The sequence below is a fragment of the Oryza glaberrima genome, chromosome 6 (genome assembly GCF_000147395.1).
Source record: "Oryza glaberrima chromosome 6, OglaRS2, whole genome shotgun sequence".
NCBI classification, from domain to species: domain Eukaryota; kingdom Viridiplantae; phylum Streptophyta; class Magnoliopsida; order Poales; family Poaceae; genus Oryza; species Oryza glaberrima.
The window spans coordinates 13949990-13965667 of record NC_068331.1 but is presented as its reverse complement, the minus strand read 5'-3'; the positions used below and the strand labels follow the sequence as shown (position 1 = coordinate 13965667).

Genomic DNA, 15678 nt, shown 5'->3' with positions numbered 1-15678 from the left:
TATTTTAAATTTTAAAAATGGACTAATATGATTTTTTTAAAGCAACTTTCATATAGATTTTTTTTTTTTGCAAAAAACACACCGTTGAGTAGTTTGGGAAGCGTGCGCGCGGAAAACGAGTCACAATCTCCCCAATCTCCTTTGAAAGAACACAGCCTAAGTGTGGCTAGAATCTACAGTAACACCTCTAGTATGTGTTGCACGCTGTCGTTGCATCTACCCTATAATTCACCAACTACATCTGTCTACCCTATAAGTTACCAACTACAGTCCTACAAACCTCATTCGTCAAATCCGATGGTCACTATCATCTTAATCCACCGGCTCAGATCATCCCCCTCTTTCGTATGCGATCCGCTGATCCCTAGCCCCGCCCGCCCATCACGGCCCATATTCATCGGCGTTAATCAAAGGAATAAGTTCACTTTGGGTCCCTTTATTTGTTGCCCAGTCCGATTTTCGTCCCTTAATCACAAAACCGGGTACGACGGATCCCCTAACTTATGAAGGGTTAGTTGGAACCATGCCACCCTAATTTTACAAAATTTGAGATATACCACCCGTATCTCAATGACATGTAGGACCCACATGAGTCAATGACATGTGGGTCAGGGTGGCATATCACAAATTTTGCAAAATTTGTGTGGCATGGTTTAAACTTTCCCACTTACGAAACCGTTTAAATAAGGTCCCTCGGCAGTATTTGACTCCGGTTTTGGCTGAGGTGGCGCCGACGTGGCTTCTTTTTACTAGATTTTTGTCCAACGTGTTCTTGACGTGGCGCTGATGTGGCAATTAGATCCGAAAAAAATAATTAAACTTGTGGGGCCCACATGTCAGTTGCACACACAAAATAATAAAAAAAGGTGGGCCCATGTGGACCCAGACGTCATCCTCACAACCTCTTCTCTCTGTCCCCTCTCTCTCCCTCTTGTCTCTCTCCCGCTCATGGGCGGCGGAGCGACGAGGAGGCCGGCTGGAACGGCGCACTGCGGCCGAGCGACGAGGAGGCCGGCTGGAGCGGGCGACGGCGTGGCGGCGCTGGGGGGCGGGGGTGGACGGAACTGGTGCCCCGGCGCATGGCGTAGAACACCTCCTGCTCGAACGCCGGGTCGCCGTCGGCGAGGAGGCGGTGGACGAGCACCAGCATCTTGAGCGTGACGCCCAGGCAGCGCGACAGCGACGCGACGCAGGCGCGGGAGTGGAGCGTGAGCACAATCACCTCCCGGACGTGGTGCTCATCGGCGGGGAAGCCATGGACGGTGTGGGAGAGGTCACGCTTGACCTCTTGACACATGGATACTCTCGTTTAATTATATCGTTATTACAAACATGGTTAATTACAACTTCCAAATAAAGATCAAAGCAGACATATTATGTTAAACTTGTGCCTGCAAAAGCTGTTTTATTCAGTTAGGATAGTACTTTCCTTTATTTTTGTCCAACGTGTTCTTGACGTGGCGCTGATGTGGCAATTAGATCCGAAAAAAATAATTAAACTTGTGGGGCCCACATGTCAGTTGCACACACAAAATAATAAAAAAAGGTGGGCCCATGTGGACCCAGACGTCATCCTCACAACCTCTTCTCTCTGTCCCCTCTCTCTCCCTCTTGTCTCTCTCCCGCTCATGGGCGGCGGAGCGACGAGGAGGCCGGCTGGAACGGCGCACTGCGGCCGAGCGACGAGGAGGCCGGCTGGAGCGGGCGACGGCGTGGCGGCGCTGGGGGGCGGGGGTGGACGGAACTGGTGCCCCGGCGCATGGCGTAGAACACCTCCTGCTCGAACGCCGGGTCGCCGTCGGCGAGGAGGCGGTGGACGAGCACCAGCATCTTGAGCGTGACGCCCAGGCAGCGCGACAGCGACGCGACGCAGGCGCGGGAGTGGAGCGTGAGCACAATCACCTCCCGGACGTGGTGCTCATCGGCGGGGAAGCCATGGACGGTGTGGGAGAGGTCACGCTTGACCTCTTGACACATGGATACTCTCGTTTAATTATATCGTTATTACAAACATGGTTAATTACAACTTCCAAATAAAGATCAAAGCAGACATATTATGTTAAACTTGTGCCTGCAAAAGCTGTTTTATTCAGTTAGGATAGTACTTTCCTTTCATGCACGTTATGTGTTTTAGCCTTTTAGGCTAGCTAATATTATTACTTGTAGTACTAGAACACATGCAGGAAATCTTAGCCGATTGCATGCTACTGAGCTACTCGATCGCTCATGGATCGATTGAGACGCCAGAGCTACACCTTGGTGTCCGCCTTGCCGCTGGTCGTCGAGTCATCGGCGCTACCGCCGTCGGCGACCTTGTTGTTCCTCCCCTCGGCCATCTCCACGTCGTCGTCGCCGGCCTGCTTGCCGCGGTTGCTACGGCGGCGGCGGCGGCGAGGAGGAAGACGAAGATGTAGGCGGTGACGGCGGTGGAGAAAGACGAAGATGCTGGCGGCAGCGGCGGCGGCGAGGAGGAAGACGAAGATGCCGGCGGTGGCGGCGCGCTGGGGGTGGTGTCGGTGTGGAGGATGGTCCCGTCGCCTCGCCTCGCCTCCTTCCCCCTGCGCACATGAAGAAGAGAGGACGATGAATATGAGAGAGAAGGGAGGGGGAAGAAGGGAGGAGTAGCTGACATGTGGGGCCACCATTTTAAAATTATTATTTTTAGCTGACATGTGGGTCCCATGTTTTTTATTATTTTTTCGAGATATAATTGCCACCTAAGCGTCACGTCAATGCCACGTGGGACGAATATCTAGTCAAACAAGCCACGTAGGCGCCACATCAGTCAAAACCACCTTCAAAACCGCTGAGGGACCTCGTCTGCACGGTTTTCGTAAGTTGGGGGACGGGTCATACCCTGTTTTGCGATCAAGGGACGAAAATCGGACTGGGTGGCAAATAGAGGGACTCAAAGTGAACTTATTCCTTAATCAAACGTCCTGAATCGTCTCCCCGGAACCTCCGGCCTCATCTCCTCTCGCATGCGATCGATCCTCTGCCCTCCCGTACGTGGTACGGCCGAGTCCCGGCGCCTCCGCTTCCGCCAATCAACGCTGTCATCCTCTCCCCCCTCGCTGCCGTCATCCTTGCCGATAGGATTCTGACCGGGCGTCGGCGCCTGCCTTGCTGCCGTATAACGGCCGAGAAGGAGCGGATCATGACCAGCCAGCCTGATGTCAAGCTCAGCAACTTCAGGGCCAAGGAGCAGCTGCAGAACCTCCCGTCCTGGATTTCTTTAGGCAGTTTAATTCTAGCAGGGGCTCTAGCAATTTTCAACTTGATCTCGTAGTAGTATATGATTGTTTTGTTTATTTCACAATTTAACGAAACCTGATGGATTTTCTTCTGTATTTCTATGGGAGATGAGAATTTTAACCTAGCTGATTGAATATATATCTTTTCACTGCTTATGAGTAAAAAAAAAATAGCGTTACAGTTCAACCATTTGGAATGGAAAAAATTAGATGATAACATAAATATAGCTGCTCAGGATTAGAATGTCATATTGTGATAACAATGCTGAAATTTTTTACATCAACGGAGTAAGTAGTGTGCATATTGGTTGTCTGCTTTCGCCTGACTTTCATGAAAAATACCGATACGAACTTCTGGATAATTCTGATATTGATACCATGATATGTCTGCACTACCAAAGTACCAATTGTACTTTAATTCCTGATGAGAGTCACAGGTGGAGAAACCCTTTGTAGTCCCGGTTCGTAATCCCCCTTTAGTCCCGGTTTCCAAACCGGGACTACCAATCCGGGACTAAAGATCGCTATCTTTAGTCCCGGGTGAAATAACCGGGACTAAAAATCGATCTTTAGTCCCGGTTACCAACCGGAACTAAAGATCGAGCTGACCTTTTTTTTTTTGCATGGCCCTGTTGCTGCATGGTTTATATATATATGTCACGACCGGAAATAACCCAACGGGCGTTCCTTACGTGCGTGTATTATTCCTTGTCCCAGGAGGCAAGGTACACCAAAAGTTGATACAATTCAGAGTTTAACAAGCGGAAGCGTAAATAGTTAATTATTACATGGGCAGCGACGGCCTAGCACACTCAAAGACAACGAAAAACAGCGGAAGACTAAGACGACGACCACAGGCGCTTGATGGCAGGCACGAGCTAGACACCAAAGCCTTATATATAAACCATGCATATATATGTTTCAATACATATATATATGCATATATATATATATATATTATATTATATGTATATATGTTTCAGTACATATGTACATGCATAATATATATGTATTTATACATATATATGTTATGCAAAATATATTTACATTATAGAAAATGTGTACACATGCATATAGAAACATATGTAGTCATGTATTAATTACAATCCATTATATGTCCTAGCTAGCTAGGATTTCGACGTAGCAGTAGTCGCTAGCTCAGAAGCTAAGGACCGATGAATTGTGTTTCCGTCGTAGTAGAATTCACCCTTGGGATCAAGGATTTGTTCGTTGATGAATCCCATGAGTTGTTCTTGAACCGCCGCGATAAATTCCTTGTGTGTGGTCAGGTTATCCCTCATGCGAATAAACTATATGAATGTATGAAATTGATTAGTAATTAAATAAGAAATCGTTACGTAATGAAATTTTGAATTTATTTGTACGTACATCGAGCTCTCTTGTGGTGATGATTTGGTCTGCAAGGCAGTGGCAATACTCGCACACGTAGTAGCCGCACAAGTTAGTTCCCTGCTTTTGCTTTGCGCACTACAAATAAATGACAAACGACGTGAGATCTAATTAATATACACTTGTATGTATTAATTTGAATCGGAGAAATATAAATGTAGAGCATGTGTACTCACAGGAAATTTGAACTTCCGCCTAAGTCTTTCTCTCCAGTTGCCGCGGACCAAATGACGGAACCGATACCAAGCCCTACATGGAGTTTAAAGCTATGATTCATAGTAGCAATTAACATAACTAGAATTTCTTAATTAATAGAGGAACTTATGACAGTACCTATCTATAAGTTCGAAAACCTTGTCAAACGTAGACTCTTTTTTATCCATTGAGTCATATACGTTGACGGTGCAGGCCGACAGGTCGAAGAGTAAAAGCACCTAATGGAATCTGCAATGTGCGTGGGATGTATTACATATGAAACACTTAGCAAGTTCGTACGGGAATGAAATTTGGTATAGGAAGACAGTAAAATTAAACTAACTCTGTGTTGTACAGCAACAGTATGAACGTCTTGTAATGCTGCGCCTTCAGGAGATGGACGAGATTGTCCTCTGTGGCTTGCGGATATTGGTCGAGCATTGCGACGTTTACTTTCCGAGGGTCGATGAATCCAGTATCGAATACCCCCTGCCGTCAGGCCCTTTGAATCTCCATTCTACAACGCTAAAAGGGAGTATTTTATTTTATATAGTCTACTTATATACAAGGACCTAATTAATTAAAGGAGACGTAGTAATTAAGAAATCTAACTGAACGATATACTTACAAAATCCAGCAACTCATAATAGAGAAGTCGAGGGCGTCTAGCTGGTATAGTTCGTAGATTCCCTTGAAATTGATCCAGAGAATGTCATCTCCTTGCAAGAAGTCCATGTCCCTGATCCTCGCTCCGATCATCTCTCTACCGGTGGCGCTCATCTCCATATACAGCTGATGGAACTTGTACATTTGTGTGGGTAGGGACTGCACCAGCTCTGGCTTGACAAGCGGTTTACCGAGTTCGTACATGTATTTCACTTCAGCCTTTTCTATTGGTGCAACTCCTAGCAATTGATCCGTAGTTAGACCGGTGTCAGTAATAAATTCTTCTATCGTCATGTCTTCACCGGTCACCAACGGCTCGATCTCCTGGTTTGATTGCTCTCCAAGCTGAGGGACTGGTTTGGACTTTCCAAAAGATGCTTTCTTCAGCGTTCGCTCATAGTCCGATAGCTTGATGGCCTCCTTGACAGGTGCAGACATACCCCTGAAGAAGTTCCTGACACTCGGGTCTATAGGAATCTTCTTTTCTGGACTTCGAGGCTTGAATTGTCTCTTGACTTCTGATGCCACGTAAGCGTCAAGCTCCTCTTGCGTGCAATCGTACTCCGGGTCCTTGTTCTTGGCGGCGTCAACTTTCGCCTTCTTCGTTGCCCTTGTGTGGGCAGGCGGTGGAGCTGGGGGGCCCCTTGACTTTGAAGGTGCCGAAAGAGGAGCTTGCGGAGGAGTAGGTGTAGGAGCCCGAGGAGGAGTCGGTGCAGGAGCCTGAGGAGGAGTCGGTGCTGGAGCCTGAGGTGGAGACGGTGCTGGTGGAGCATGAGGAGGAGACGGTGCAGGATCCTGAGGAGGAGATGGCGGAGCTAGAGGAGATGGTGCACGAGACGCCGCTTGTCGCCCAGGGAGGATGATGTACCGCCTGCGCCATAGAATAATGGCATGGCTTGTGTCTCGTAGATGCGTCTCACCGTCTCCTCCAGGGTAATCCAGCTCGAGGTCCTCGTACGCGCCTTCGACCAACTCAACTTCGACCTTGGAGTATCCTGCTGGAATCGGCCTGCAGTGGTAAGTACCTGAAGGGTCCGTTGGGATGGCCATGCCCGACGCCACCTTCATGTGGTGAGAGATTATTTATTAGTAATCAACATATATAAGCAGCAACTAGCGGAATGGCCAAATCTAAAATATATAAACTACGAGCTTACTTTTATTGATAAGTTCTTGAAAGGAATATGCAGCTCACATGGTGTCCGCTGAGTGATGTCATCAACGGGACAGGTCGATTCGTCCTGGGTTTGCATGGCGTCCATGCTCTGTGATCCTATCTGCCCCGTTGAGGCGCAGCTGCTACGGTTTCCTGACGGGCTCACCATTGCAGGAGGAATGGTCGGCTGGGGATCATGGGACCGATGTGCGGCCATACGTTCATCAACCTTCCTTGCCACCTCCTCTTGCATGCTGAGCTCGTAGCTCGATACCCGGAACTCTAGATCTGCAATCTTCGCCTCGGTATCTCTCTTGCTCCTCATCTGACTCCTGTACGTGTGGATGTCCTTCGTGAAACCAATCTTCCAAGGAATCACCCCTTTCCCTCGTGTTCGTCCTGGATGCTCTGGAGTCTGAAGGGCGAGTGTCAGCTCGTCCCTATCTCTGTCCGGTCGGAACGTGCCCTGAGAGGAGGCTTCCACTGCATCTGTTAGTCGTCGCGCAGCCTCTCGTATCTGATCACCGAAGACCAGTGAGCCATCAGCTGGGTTGAGCGTTCCACCGTGTGAATAGTACCAGAACTTCGATCGTTCCGGCCAATTAGCGGTTGCCGGTTCGATACCCCTCTCAAGCAAGCTAGCCTCCATCTCCTCCCACTTCGGCATCGCGACGCTATAGCCTCCTGACCCCAAGTGGTGATGGTACTTCTTCTTGGCGGCATTTTCTTTGTTTCTTTCCATCATCGTCTGCCCTTGTTCACCTGTCTTATATGCAACGAACTCGTCCCAGTGATCCCTTAGCTTTGGGAATGTGTCGAAGTTCGGTGTCTGCCCCTTCAGGATTTACTTCTGGTACAGATCTCCCTTGAAGCTCTGAAACTGTTCTGCCATTTTCTTCAGAGTCCACCTTTTCACTTTGTCCTCTGTACCCGCAGGATGGGTGAATGTCTCGAGCATTGTGGTCCACAGCATCTCTTTCTCCGAATCTGGGACAAAGCTCTCATGATCTCCGCGTGTCCTTGTTCTTCGCCAGTACACCGTACTGACAGGCACGTTATCCCGCACAACCCAACCGCTGTGACGTACATAGTTCTTGGCGGCTTCGGCCGGGGCACTAGGTCGTCCATCTTCTTCCACTTCCGTTATGATGTGCCGACCCTCAAGCTTCTTCGCTGCACCTCGTTGCCCGCGTGCCCTCTTCTGTCAAACGGAGGGTTGACTTCCACAAGCCTCCTCCTCCAGGTTCCCCTCCACATCCCTTTCCACGTGCCCCTGCTGGTTCCCCTCCGCATCCCTCTCCACGTTCCCTTCCTCGTTCAAGTACTGGTTTGGATCCTCGTTCCCCTCTTCTTCATTCCAGTACTGGCTGCTTCCCTCCGCGATTGTATCGTACAATATATGTTCCTCATCGCGATCAGCCATCTGTTGATACAAGAAACATTTGCTAAGTCATGAGACATTTATGTTTTAACAATCTAAGTCATGTATGCTAAGTGTAACTGTCGTACATTAGAATCCTACACAACCTTACATGCTAAGTCTAATTACAAATCTAATAATCTCATACTAAAACTCAAATCGTGATATATGCTAAGTCTAGGTGATGTATATTATACGACCCTAGCTAGTCAATAATTATATACTAAATCTAATTACAAATATAATAATCTTATATTAAAACTCAAATAATCTTACATGCTAAGACTAAAATAGTCATGTATGCTAAGTGTAACTGTCGTACATTAGAACCCTACACAACCTTACATGCTAAGTTTAATTACAAATCTAAAAATCTCATACTAAAACTCAAATCATGATATATGCTAAGTCTAGGTGACGTATATTATACGACACTAGCTAGTCAATAATTATATACTAAGTCTAATTACAAATATAATAATCTTATATTAAAACTCAAATAATCTTACAAGCTAAGACTAAAATAGTCATGTATACTAAGTGTAACTGTCGTATATGCTAAGTCTAATTAAGACTATTATTACTAATACCGGTCTAACTACGGATCAATTGCTAGGAGTCGCACCAATTCCGTAGTTAGACCGGAGTCGCACCAATAGTAATAAATGACTAAAATAGTCATGTATGCTAAGTGTAACTGTCGTATATGCAATTAAGACTATTATTAGAACACTACACAATCTTATATGCTAAGTCTAATTACAAATCTAATAATCTTAATTGCATTACAAATATAACAATCATATATATTATTACGTCACTTGCCTGCGCGAATTCCTTCTAGGGCTAGCTCTTCCACTCCGGCTTGAGCGACGACTCCGACAACACGTCTTTTCTACAAGATACAAAAAAATGTATTAGGATAAACGCGAAGTAACATACATATATATATATTAAATTTCACGTTCACGTTCGTTCACATTCGTTCGCTCGTTCACGTTCCCTCGTTCACGTTCGTTCGCTCGTTCTCATTCACGTTCGTTCGCTTGTTCTCATTCACCTCGTTCGCTCGTTCACGTTCGTTCGCTCGTTCACGTTCCCTCATTCACGTTCGTTCCCTCGTTCTCGTTTGTCTTCATTCGATCGTTCTCATTCACGTTCGTTCCCTCGTTCTGGTTCACGTTCACGTTCATTCCCTTGTTCTCGTTCGCTCGTTCGCGTTCACGTTCGTTCACTCGTTCACGTTCTCGTTCACGTTCGTTCGCTCGTTCTCATTCATGTTCATTCGCTCGTTCTCGTTCTCGTTCACGTTCGTTCGCTCGTTCTCGTTCTCGTTCACGTTCGTTCCCTCGTTCACGTTCTCGGTCACGTTCGTTCGCTCGTTCACGTTCTCGGAAACGTTGACGTGTTCGTTCTCGTTCACGGCGGTGTGGCGGCATCGGGCCGGCGCGTGGCGCGGCGGCGAAGGCGGCGGTGTTGCCCAGCGGCGGAGTGGCGGCGCGCTGCCGGTGGCGCGGGGCGCCGCAGCGGCGTGGCGGCGCCGCGACGGTGCCATGCCGCGGCGGCGTCGTGGCTTCTCGTGGCGCGGCGTCGTCGTGGTGCGACGTCGTGGCGGGCGGCGAGATACGGAGAGAGAGAGATCGAGGGAGGCGGCGGCGGCTCTCACCCCAGAGATGTGGCGGCGGCGGAGGAGGCGGAGGCGGCGGCGACGACGACGAGCTCGAGACGATGGCGAGATACTGCGGCGTCGGCGCGGGGATGCCCTAGGCAGTGGCGAAGGAGAGGCCGAGAGAGATCGATCAGCCGAAAACGTTTAAGTGTTGGTGGAGAAGACGAGGGCGCACCGGGAATATATATACCCCCGGATCTTTAGTCCCGGTTGATGAGAACAACCGGGACTAAAGATCATGAGAACAACCGGGAGTAAAGAAAAGATCTTTAGTCCCGGTTGTTCTCAACAACTGGGACTAAAGATATCTTTACTCCCGGTTGTTCTCATCAACCGGGACTAAAGATCTTTTCCCGCTATTTCCAAATTCTTTTTAAACCCGGTTAGGGTTAAGAACCGGGACTACTGATTATAGCACTGAATATTATTTTCCCTTACATATGTGTTTCTAAAATAGAAGATAATGCATTACAATTATTTAAAGTACAAAGATTAATGACAATTACTTCGAAAAATTATTGTCGTCTGTAATAAATTAAGTGGATAAATCGTAATAAGCAAATATATGATTTAAAATTAATAAAAATACCAATAATCATATATACTTAGCATATGAATGATATTATTAAATTGGTAAAAACTCTAATTAACATATGTATGTACATACGACATGATTTAAAATTAATAAAAATTGTAATCATCTTATATACTTAGCATAGGAATTATATTAAATTAAATGTTAAAAACTCTAATTAACATATGTAAATGCCACATGCATGATTTAAAACTTTTAAAAATTCGAATAGTCATATATAATTAGCATATGAATGATAGTAAATTAAATTGTGAAAAACTCTAATTAACATATGTAAATGCCACATGCATGATTTAAAACTTTTAAAAATTCTCTAGTCAATTATAATTAGCATATGAATGATAGTAAATTAAATGTTAAAAACTCTAATTAACATATGAAATTGCCACCTGCGTGATTTAAAACTTTTAAAAATTGTAAGTATCACATATAACTAGCATATACATGATTTAAACTTGTTAAAACCTCTAATAATCGTGCGTAATTAACATATGCCATACATCAATTGATTTATATGGATAATCAATACATCCAAAATAGTTTACATCGTGTACACAAGAATTACGGCAATACATCGGCGGTGACGGTTGACCGCACGTACTTTCTCCTCACTATTGTTCCCTCCTTGTGATCGCTACGTGAGTAAGGGGTGTCTTCATTTGATACGAGGATGCTAGGGTCAATCGTCACTGTGAAAGGGGGTTGCCCATCCAACTGATCGTAATCCTCGTCAGTCTTGTCCTCAACTCCGACGATTTTTCTTTTGCTTGGGAGAACCACGTGACGCTTAGGCTCGTCAGGCACTCTGCCCTTCTTTCCTTTGCTAGACATGTCCTTCATGAAAAAGACTTGCGTTACATCATTGGCAAGGACAAAAGATTCGTCCAAGTATCCAACCTTGTTAAGGTCAACCGTTGTCATCCCACTGTTATCAATCATTACGCCTCCACCAGTCAACCTAACCCATTGGCACCGGAACAGAGGAACCTTGAGAGGACCATAGTCAAGTTCCCATATGTCCTCGATGGCACCGTAATACGTGGCAGTTGTTCCATCGTGTCCTATGGCATCGACACGAACAACGCTGTTTTGGTTCGTGCTCTTCATGTCTTGGGCTCTCGTGTAGAATGTGTACCCATTGATCTCATATCCCTGGAATGTCGCGATCGACCCAGACGGTCCCCTCGCCAGGAAGGCAAGTTGTTGGTTGATCGACTCGTTACCCATGAGATGTTGTCGTAGCCACGCGGGGAAAGTATCAATATGATACCGTGTAATCCATGCATCGGACTTACCGATGTTCCTGGCGCGAACTAGAGCCAAGTGCTCCTCGATGTAAGGAGCTACCAATGAAGAGTGTTGCAGAACAGTGAAATGGGCTTTACGGAATAAATTGTTGTCTACCGTCATTATTGCTTTCCTTCCGAGAGTTCCCTTTCCCCACAGTCTCCCTTAATGGCGTGATTCAGGTACCCCGATTGGGTGAAGGTCTTCGATAAATTCTATGCAAAATTCGATGACCTCCTCTGTTCCATAACCCTTGGCGATGCTTGCCTCTGAACGAGCACGGTTACGAACATACTTCTTCAGAACGCCCATGTACCTCTCGAAAGGAAACATGTTGTGTAGGTACACAGGCCCGAGAATACTGATATCTTTCACAAGGTGACAAAGCAGATGCGTCATTATGTTGAAAAATGAAGGTGGAAATATCAACTCAAAACTGACGAGACATTGCACCACTTCATTCTAAAGGGCTTCTAATCTATCCGGATCGATGACCTTCTGCGAAATTGCGTTCATGAATGCACATAGCTTTGTTATTGTTGCCCGGACATTGTCTGGAAGGATACCCCTTATTATAACTGGTAGCAGTTGTGTCATCAACACGTGACAGTCATGAGACTTTAGGTTTGTGAACTTCTTCTCCTTCGTGCTTATTATTCATTTGATATTTGTGGAGTATCCAGACGGTACCTTTATGCTCTCCAAGCATTCAAACATACTTTCCTTCTCTGCCTTGCTAAGAGTGTAGCTGGCTGTACTCAAGTAATGGCTTCCTTTCTCCTTTGGTTCCGGGTGAAGGTCGCCGCGTTGTTCCATATGCTTCAGATCATTACGTGCTTCCAGTGTATCTTTCGACTTTCCGTATACACCTAGGAAGCCAAGAAGGTTTACGCAAAGGTTCTTAGTGAGGTGCATCACGTCGATTGCGTGGCGTACGTCCAAGAATTCCCAATATGGTAACTCCCAAAATATAGAGTTCTTTTTCCACATCGCCGCGTGACCATCTTCGCTCTCTATAGGTTGGCTTCTAGGCCCCTTTCCGAACACTACTTTAAGATCTTTAACCATAGCAAACACTGTTTTCCCGCTGCGATGTTTAGGCTTCGTACGGTGGTCGGCCTTATGTTCGAAGTGCTTGCCTTTCTTCCGTATCGGGTGGTTTGCTGCAAGGAATCGACGATGACCCATGTATACAACCTTCCTACAGTGCTTAAGATACGTACTTTCTGTTTCATCCATACAATGAGTGCAAGCCTTGTACCCCTTGTTGGACTGTCCGGATAGGTTGCTAAGTGCAAGCCAATCGTTGATGGTTACGAACAGCAGCGCTCGTAGGTTAAACTCCTCCTGTTTGTCCTCGTCCCACACGGGGACACCTTCCTTCTTCCACAACAGTTTAAGATCTTCGACCAGTGGTCTTAGGTACACATCGATGTCGTTACCAGGTTGCTTGGAGCCTTGAATAATAATCGACATCATTATGTACTTCCTCTTCATGCATAACCAGGGGGGAGGTTATAGATACACATCGTAACGGGCCAAATGCTATGGCCGCTGCTCATCTCTCCAAAAGGATTCATGCCATCCGTACTCAAACCAAACCGTATGTTTCGTGCGTCCTTTTCAAATTCTTTAAATTTTCTGTCTATGTTTCGCCACTGCGAACCATCGGCGGGGTGTCTCAGCATCCCGTCCTGTTAACGCTCTTCAGCGTGCCATCACATCATTCTAGCATTCCCCTTGTTCCTGAACAAACGCCTTAGCCGTGGTATCATAGGGAAATACCACATCACCTTAGCAGGAATTCTCTTCTTTGTTAGCTGCCCGTCAACTTCTCCTGGATCGTCTCGTCTAATCTTGTATCGTAGTGCTTTACAAACAGGGCATGCTTCTAGGTTCTCATACTCCTCACCGCGATATAGGATACAATCATTCGGACATGCGTGAATCTTCTGAACTTCTAGTCCTAGCGGGCAGACTATCTTCTTAGCCTCGTACGTTGTCTCGGGCAATTTGTTTCCCTCCGGAAAAATGTTCTTGACGAGTTTCAATAAATCGCCAAATGCCTTGTCACTAACCCTATTTTTTGCCTTCCATTGCAAGAACTCCAGAGTGGTATCCAACTTTTTGTGCCCCTGCTCGCAACCTGGGTACAATGAAGTTCTGTGGTCCTCTAACATCTTGTCCAATTTATGGGCCTCCTTTTCACTTTCGCAGTCCTCCTTGGCGTCCTGCAACATCTGACCAAGATCATCCGCAACATCGTTACCATCAGCAGCTATTTCCTCCTCGCCCGTTTGATTTCCTTCAAATCCAACATACTGAGCAAAGTCCGGAATATTGTCGTCGTCCACTTCATCTTCTTCCATTTCAACACCTTGCTTTCCGTGGGATGTCCAACAATTATAGCTTGGCATGAACCCCGACTCAAACAAGTGGAAATGAATAGTCCTGGATGCAGAATACTCCTTCTGATTCTTACACTTATTGCATGGACAACAAATAAAACCCCTTTGCCTGTTAGCTTCAGCCACTCTCAAAAAATAGTGCACGCCGTCAATAAACTCTTTGGACCACCGGTCAGCGTACATCCATTGCCGATCCATCTACATGAGTCGAAAAAAACCGTACACAAATAATTATTCTTACAATAATGACAGTCATACAATAATTATAAGATAATTACAAACTGTTTCAACAGTCATACAATAATGACATATCTTTATTCATACAAAAATCATAAAATATTACACCAAATAATTCTTATTTACTATTTCTAAAGTTTTAAACTAATTTTAATGTGTTTTACTTCTTTTAATTTTCATTTTAGTTTGTTTTCTATTATTTAAGATTAACTTTCACTAGAGTTTTCCTTCTCAACTATTTTATAAAACCTTCTTTTGCAAATCAACTAAATTTCTATATATTCTTTCTTCCCCACACAAATTTTCTCTCTCATCAACTTACAACTAAATTTTGGAGACAAAAAAGTGTGCAAAACATAGCTGCAAATGTAATATGACAAAAAAAACATTGGAGGATGAAGTTGCAAACCTTTTAGGCACCTCCGATTTGTATGTAATCACCAAAATAAATTCACTAGAAATTTTGGCATGACCTTTCCTCTTTTTTGAAGAAATTTTGAAGCTTGCTCGGGCAGCTGGAGGAGGAAGAAGACATATATATAGGGGTGGGCTAAAGATCCCCGGGATCTTTAGTCCCGGTTGGTGTTACCAACCGGGACTAAAGTTATGATCTTTAGTCCCGGTTGGTAACACCAACCGCGACTAAAGATCCCGGGGGGGCCTGACAGGGCCTGACAGCATTTGAACCGGGACTAAAGATCATCTTTAGTCCCGGTTGGTAAAGATCAAATATGCCCGTTACCCTTTTGAACCGGGACTAAAGATCATCTTGATCTTTAGCCCCGGTTTGTATTGCATCCGGGACTATTGTGGAATTCGGCCGACCGACGAAAGATGGTTTCTCCACCAGTGAGTGCACACTAATTTTGAGGAAAATACTTTAACTCCTGATGAGAGTGCATACTAATTTTGAGGAAAACGATCGCTGGTCCAACTATAATTAGCTGATTATTTGTTGAGTGCATTATCATAACTGGTTAGTCTTTTGAATATCTTTTGACAGTTCAATTCAGAAGATGGAGAAGTTGTAATATCATTATTTTTCTAAAGAACTAAACCTATCTCATTTTATGCTTGATAGCTAAAACATATATTCTCTTGATTGTTTAATTTGCATTACTAAATATTACCGTAGCGTTAGCACGGGTAAATTACTAGTTCGTACAAGTTGAAACAATAAGATAGTACTCCCTCCGTCCGAAAATAAGTGTAGTTTTGCACTATTCACGTTCAATGTTTGACCGTTCGTCTTACTTGAAAATTTTTTATGATTAGTATTTTTATTGTTATTAGATGATAAAACATGAATAATACTTTATGTATGACTAAATATTTTTAAATTTTTCATACTTTCTTAAAATAAGACGGACGGTCAAATGTT

At 45.2% G+C, this 15678-nt stretch overlaps 1 pseudogene; it reads right to left on the bottom strand.

Moving 5' to 3' along the window:
- Positions 1-10947: 10947 nt before the first annotated feature.
- Positions 10948-14243, bottom strand: LOC127775723 (uncharacterized; annotated as a pseudogene).
- Between the last annotated feature and the right edge of the window lie 1435 nt (positions 14244-15678).